The 7,888-nt window shown below is 42.2% G+C and overlaps 1 long non-coding RNA gene across 1 annotated transcript; it reads right to left on the minus strand.

The window, feature by feature from the left end:
* Positions 1–2,326: 2,326 nt before the first annotated feature.
* LOC106558422 lies at positions 2,327–2,967 on the minus strand. The gene is made up of 2 exons (XR_005386031.1): positions 2,776–2,967; positions 2,327–2,588 (listed from the first exon to the last, which is right to left on the minus strand). It is a non-coding gene; the product is annotated as an uncharacterized LOC106558422 (long non-coding RNA).
* Positions 2,968–7,888: the final 4,921 nt, after the last annotated feature.

Here is a 7,888-nt window from a genome sequence, read left to right on the forward strand (position 1 = left end):
TCTCTGCTGAGCAGGGAGCCTGATGTGGGGCTCAATCCCAGGACCCCAGGATCATGACCTGAACTGAAGGCAGACCCTGAACCGACTGAGCTACCCAGAGGTCCCACCTGTGGATTTTTTAACAGCTTTCCTGAGATGTAATTCACAGACCATAAAATTCACTTAAAGTGGACAATTCAATAGTTTCTATCACCCCAGTTGAATTTAAAACATTTTCATCACCTCAATAAGAAACCCTGTACCTTTTAGCTATCCCCCCTTCATGCTCCTTCATCCCTCCCCCACTCCAGTTCTAAGCAACACTAATCTACTTTCTGCCTCTGTAGGATTCCCTTTTCTGGACATATAATGTGAATGAACTCATATAATATGTGGTCTTTTGTGTCTGGCTTCTTTCACTTAGCATCATATTTTCAAAGGTCATCCAACTTGTCATATGTATGAGTACATCACTGCTTTTAATCACTGAATAATATTCCATTGTATGAATGCATCACATTTTATTTGTTCTTCAATTGATAGACATTTGGGTTGTTTTTATTTTTTGGCTATTACTACTATTGCTGCTACGAACACTTGTGTTCAAGTCTTTGTGTGGTCATATATTTTCTATTCTCTGATAAGTAGGACTGGATTTGCTGGTTCGTATAGCCGCTCTATGTGTAACTTTTTTTTTTTTTAATTATTCATGAGAGACACACAGAGAGGCAGAGACATAGGCAGAGGGAGAAGCAGGTTCCCTGTGGGGAGCCTGATGCGGGCTCGATTCCTGGACCCCAGGATCACAACCTGAGCCAAAGGCCAACGCTGAACCACTGAGCCACCCAGGAGCCCCCTGTATGTAACATTGTGAGGTAAGGCCAAACTAGTCACCATGGTTACACCAACTACATCACAAAAAACAATGCATGGGGGTCGCTATGCATGAGGATTTCTCTATATCCTCACCAGGAGTTATTTTCCATTTAAAAAAGTAACAGCCATCCTAGTGGGTGTCTACTTGTGTTTAAAAATGTCTAGAAATGGGGGGATCCCTGGGTGGCGCAGCGGTTTGGCGCCTGCCTTTGGCCCAGGGCACGATCCTGGAGACCCGGGATCGAATCCCACATCGGGCTCCTGGTGCATGGAGCCTGCTTCTCCCTCCGCCTGTGTCTCTGCCTCTCTCTCTCTCTCTCTGTGACTATCATAAATAAATAAAAAAATTTAAAAAAAAAACTTGTGACATGAGACTCTACAATTAAATATGTTAGAATTAAATTAAAGAAAAAAAAATGTCTAGAAATGGTACCTAACTGTGGTTTGATTTTTATTTCCCTAATGCCTAGTGAGATTGAGCATCTTTTCATGAGTTCACTGTCCTTTTTGTATATTTTTGGAGAAATATCTATTCAAATCCTTTATTCATTTCTTAATTGACTTCTCTTTTTTATTAAGGTTAAAGAGTTATTTATATATTATGAATACTATTTCCTTATCAGATATATGACTTAGTTTTAACTCTAATAAGTTAGGTCTCTGATTTATTTTTTTATATATGGTATGAGGGAGGGGTCCAATTTCCTTCTTTGCATGTGAATATCCAGTTATTGGGGTATGTTGTTGTTTGGTGACTTTTCTGAACTAATTCTTTGAAATCTGTATTCTTTGTGGTGTGTAGCCACTAAAGTCTCTCTTCTTCTAGCTTAAGGGTCTGCTAATGATTGGACAAAGATTTCCCAACCAGATAGGACACTGCTACATCCCAAATTTTCTTAGCAATAAAGTGACCTCATTTATATTGGGTTTGTGGTATCTAAACACCATTATTTTAGTCCTTGGGAATGCCATCAAATAACTTTTAGTAAGATGCATTTAGGGTTCTGAGGGCATCTAGTTGTTTCCTGCATAGTGGGGGGGAAGCAAATACTTCTATGAAGTAGGTGGCCTAAAGGTGGTTTGTCTACCTTTTATTAGGGGGTGACCCTTTCACCCAACACCTCTCCCCATTCAGGTTTTGGCAATCTAAACATTGATGTTGTCACACACACACACACACACACACACACACACACCAAGCACTTTTTCCTCCTTGCCTATGGGTTAAATGTTAAGAATGGAAATTTGTCTTCTATGTTCGGTCCTCAACCAGTCTTTATCCATAATGTCTGGCTAACTGTGAACCTGTTACTGTGGCCCCCAACCGTCTAAAACCTCACTTTCTCCCTCCTCACAACCTGTCTCTTCCCTTCTTTCCCATCTTCTTCATGATCAACCTGCGCGCATGTACACACACACACACACACACACAGACACACACACACACACCTCCAGAAATAAGGGGCTTCTCAAAGGTTGTTGATTTTATTTTAATAACAACCATCTCTATTCCATGATGGTGTTGTACCTTGTAGGTCTGCCACTGAAAGGTATTTAGGGCCTGGCCTCAATACTTTGGGCCAAGGATCCTAGTCCATCTTCGTCAAAGGCCGAAATTTCTTGGCCTTCTTCACTCTCTTCACCTTCCTTGGGATGGTTGTACTGGTATGTGAAGATTTTTTCTTTGAATTTCCGTGGAGCAGCCCCTTTATTCCCTTCTGTATTTTCTTGGCCTGCAAGAGCAATAGGGTGATTCCAGAAGGGCAGTGGGTTGGAGGAAGAAGATGGGGACTGAATGGAAAGGATTCATGAGAAGGGGCAAAAGCTATTGAGGGGACTTATGCCACACAGGGAAAGGGTAGGAGTCTTGGGGGAGGGGAATCAATGGGAAGAGGAGGCACTTGGGGGAGGTGGTCTTACCTTGCTACTATCAACGGATTTGGGTCGACAGTCACTCTTCCTTGTCTTCTTTGTCTTAGCCCTTGGAGTTAATTGTTTTGCTCTCAGAGTTGGTTGATGCATAACTGCGGTAGTTTCCACTGGCTTTCTGGTAACTCTTGCCATGTTGAAACCTCCCAGTGGTCTTCTCCAGAGCTTCTGACCAGACTGCAAAATGTCTCTTAGCAATAAACTGAGGAGCCACACCCTTTGTTTGTTAGGTAAGCACTTGCCTCAGCCAACAGGGGACAAGGCAGGGTGGGTGGGGCCTTAGACATCACAAAGCACCAGTCCTGACCCCTCCCTGGGGGGGTGGGGCTGCTGGGCAAATCAAGATGCTCTGATTGGGGAGAGTGGCTATTTTCTCAACAACCCTTTCAAGTTTTCCTGAACTGACCAACCATCCTTTCTCATTATCTGTACACTTGGCAGGCAGAGAGAGGGTGTTTCCTCCAAGCCCTGCCCTATAGCCATTCTCATTCTTTGTTTCATTCTGTTTACTCCCATCTTTCACCTTTGCCTAATATTTTGGATGTCTTACGTAAGATGCTTCCAAGATAATGTGACTGTATTTTTCTATGGAGACGCTCATCACCCCACTTCTTTTCAACAGCTTTCTCTTATGCATTTTGATGATCATTCACTTCTTAGCTACTACCAGGAAACATTCCTACCCCCCCCATCTCTTTTTCCCAGTGTCCTGTAGATCTCCTCAGTTTTCTATTCTACAGTATGAAATTACTGCTTTATCAGCAGTCAAAACAGTGTGGTACTCGCATAAGGATAGACCAACAAATTAATATAAAAGAAGTGAGAGTCCAGAAATAAGTCCATATATCTAGAGACACATTGGTTTCTGAGAAAAGTGCCAAGAACATTCAATGGGAAAGAATAGTTATTTCAACAAATAGTGTCTGGACAACTTGATATCCACACACAAAATGATGAATTTGGACCCCTACTTCATATCATATACTCAGATTAACACCAAATGGATCATAGACCTAAATATAAGAGCTAAAACTAATAAACTCTTAGAAGAAAACATAGGCAATAATCTTCATGACCCCAGATTAGGCAATAGTTTCTTAGGTATGACACCAAAGGCCCAGGCAACAGAAGAAAAATTTGATAAATTGACATCAGAATTAAAACAATGTGGGGATGCCTGGGTGGCTCAGCAGTTGAGCATCTACCTTTGGCCCAAGGTATGATTCTGGAGTCCCGGGATCTAGTCCTGCATCGGGCTCCCTGCATGGGGCCTGCTTCTCCTTCTGCCTGTGTCTCTGCCTCTCTCTCTCTGTTTCTCTCATGAATAAATACATAAATCTTTTTTAAAAAATTAAAACAATGTGATTCAATGGGCCTCATCATGAAAATGAAGAGACAATGGGGCATCTGGATAGCTCAGTCAGTTAAGCATCCAACTCTTGATTTTGATTCAGTTCATGATCTCAGGGTCACAAGATCAAGCCCTGTGTCCGGCTCCATGCTGAGTGTGGAGTCTGCTTGAGATTCTCTCTCTCTCCCTCTCCTCCTCTCCCTCATGTGTGTTCTGAACGAAAGAAAGAAAGAAAGTGAAGAGACAGAAGTGGATGCACAAAAACGAGAGAAAAATTTTGTATGTCATATATCCATAAAGGAAATTTATCCCGAATATATAAAGAAATCTTTCAACTCAATTTAAAGTGGTCAAAAGACCTGAAAGACACTTCTCCAAAGAAGATACACAAATGGTCAATAAGCACATAACAAGATATTCAACATTATTAGCCATCAGAGAAATGCAAATCAAAACCAAAATGAGATACCATTTCACACCCACTAGGATAGAAATCATAAAAAAGTAAAATAACAACCTGTATTGGTGAGGTTGTAGAAAATTAGAACCCTCATACCTTGATTGTGGGAATGTAAAATGGTGCAGTGGTCTGGCGGTTCCCCAAAAAGCTAAACATAGAATTACCACCTGACCCTGGAATTCCCCTCCTAGGCATATACCCATGAGAAAGGAAAACTATATCCACGCAAAATCTTGTACACAAATGTTCATAGCAGCATTATTCACAAGAGTCAAAAGGTAGAAACAACTCAGATGTCCATCAACTGGTGAATGGATATCTAAAATGTGGTACATCCATACAGTGGAATATTATTTGGTCATAAAATAAATGGAATTCTAATACATGCTACAATATGCATGAACTTTGAAAACATTATGTTAAGTGAAGAAGTCAGTTTCAAAGAACTACATATTATAAGATTCCATTTATATGAAATATCCACAATATATGAAGACCCCAAGAATATATTGTGCATTCTTGAGAATATGTCCTGTGGTCTCAAGATTGAGAAACACTGCCATTTCCATTCATCACAATCACCAAAACCAGTGCTGAAGAAGACAAGGAAGCCATATAATACAGTTCACTTTTGTCGGGTCCCCAAGATAACCCAGGATCTACTTATTCATTGAATCTAAACAGAAGATTTTATACTCACCAGGGTAACTCACTGTCCTTCACCGCCTTGAGAATATCTCCCTGGAAACTGTGACTCTCATAGTCTGCTGGAGGGAGGGTAAAGTGTTACAACTACTTTGAACAACTGGTTCGCAGTCAGTATACCCAGAATGGGATATTACTGGGCCTTACAAAGGAAGGAGATTTTGAACCATGCTACAACATGGAACCATGAGGACATCATGCGAAGTGAAATAAGCCAGGCACAAAAAGATAAATACTATGGGATTCCACTTCCATGAGGTACTTAGAGTAGTCAAAATCATAGAGACAGAAAGGAGAATGGTGGTCACCAGGGGATGTGGGGAAGGTAGAATGGAGAATTGCTGTCCAATGGGAAACATTGAAATGAAATGAAATAATGAAATGAAATGAAATGAAATGAAATGAAATGAAATGAAATGAAATGAAATGAAACAGGGTTTCAATTTTGCAAGATGAAAACATTCTAGAAATCTGTTATATAACAATATGATACAGTTAATACTACTGAACTATACACTTAAAAATGATTGATAGCAAACTTGATGCTTTGTGATTTTTAACCACAATTTTAAAAAATAAAAATAAAATATGATGCTGTGGAAATTTTTTTTAAAAAGAAAGAAAAGGAAAAGTGTGTTTATTTACTGTTCCCACTGCAGCCAGAAGAGCGGGCTGTTGGGAAACCATGTGGTTCTAGCCCAGCGCTAAAGTCCATCTCCTCTGTTTATTTGCTCTGGCATCAGGGCCCAGCTTCTCACCTCAGGTCCAACGTAGCAGTCCTCCACCTTGGCTGCATTTTGGAATCACCTAAGATTTAAGTTTCTAGTGTCTGAGCCCACCCTAGAGGTTCTGACCACCCTTGTCTGGGGGCATAGCCTAATAATTTAAAAATCAAAGCCAAGTGATGTTAAAATACGGCCATGACCACTGACATAGAGATTTGGAGTTGGTATGCAAGTCTCCTTGGGGACATCGGGTGGAGTTTACAGGCCCGATGCACTTTAAGGGGATGAAATGAAGTAGCTAATGGGGATAGAAAGGAGTTGGGATCAGCTGAGCCTGGTGATGACTGGAGTGGTTGTGGGGCACTGTGGGTAATAGCTGGGTCCCTGGCTGGAAAAACAAGAAGGGTGGCAGTGTGACTGCATCAGGTGGGGAGTCTAGAGAGCAGGGTTTGCAGGGCAATTCCACGGGGCCAGTTTAGACCTGTGGAGCTTGAGATGCTTGTCAGAGGTCGGTGGACAGATGGTGAGTAGGGAATTGGATCTCGCCATCTGGAACTTGGGGACAGGTCCATGGCAGAGGTCAGTCTGGGGACATAGGAATTGATACACTTACCCTGGAGATGAAGCGTAGCCAGGAAACAGGGAGTTTCAGAACTGGACTCGTGAGGACTCCAAGACTGGCTTGGGAAACTGAAAAAAAATACATGATTTTTTAAGTGGTAAAAGTAGGGGCCCCTGGGTAGCTTAATGATTGAGCATCTGCCTTCGGCTCAGGGTATGATCCTGGGGTCCTGGGATTGAGTCCTACATCAGGCTCCCTGCAAGAAGCCTGCTTCTCCCTCTGCCTGTGTCTCTGACTCTCTGTGTCTCTCATAAATAAAATCTTTTTTAAAAATAGTAAAAGTAATAGTGGGTGATATTTATTAGGAATTCATCTGTGCTGAGCCCTGTCCCCAAGCCCTGTTATAAAGGTTTTACTGGTTTAACTCCACACACACACAACAACCCTATGGTCATTGGAAATGAAGCCTCTAACCGCATTTTGATTTTTTGGCAGCTGAGAGCTTTCAAGCCTCATCCCTCCTCTGTTCCCTTTTGCCCCATATCCACACAAGTCTGGAGCTCTGTCGCTTGGCCCCAGTGGGAATTTCTAATCACGAGAGGCCTCGTGTCCACGCACAAACTCCCACTCCAGCTCTAACCCCTCGTGACAACAAGCACCCAAAGCTGCTGTTACCCCCAAAAGGGAACCTGAGCCCTTCTCCTTGGGGAATCCCTGGGCAGGTTATCATGTGAGTGATCAATTGTACCAGCTTCCTGTGGTTGCTGTAACAAAATACTAGAAATTCAGCAGTCTCAACAAGAGAAATATGTCTTCTCACAGTTCTGGAGTCTGGAGAGTCAATTTCACCTGTCTGAAATTAAGGTATCAGCAGGACCACACTGCCTTTGGAGGCTCCAGGGAGCAATCAGTTCTTAGCCTGTTTCTCACAGTCATTGGCATTCCTTGGCTGGTGGCTGCATCTCCTCAGTCCTCAAAACTAGCGCCTTTGGATGAATCTCTCTCTCTCCCCCTGTCCATCTTCCTATCACCTCCTCTCTGTGTCCCTCCTACAAGGATACAGGTGACTACACTGAAAGCCCATCCAGAATAATCCGGGATAATGTCCTCATCTCAAGATCCTTCACTTCATCACATCTCCAAAGACCTTTTCTTCCAATATGGCAACACCTTCCAATAAGTTTCCAGGGATTAGTGCCTGATGCCTCAAGGAGTTGTTGTTTTTTTTTTTTGAGCCTACCACAACACACATTGGTGCCTATGTGTCCTTTATCTCAACATCCAAAAATTCTTGCACGAGG

The sequence above is a fragment of the Canis lupus genome, chromosome X (assembly GCF_011100685.1).
Source record: "Canis lupus familiaris isolate Mischka breed German Shepherd chromosome X, alternate assembly UU_Cfam_GSD_1.0, whole genome shotgun sequence".
NCBI classification, from domain to species: domain Eukaryota; kingdom Metazoa; phylum Chordata; class Mammalia; order Carnivora; family Canidae; genus Canis; species Canis lupus.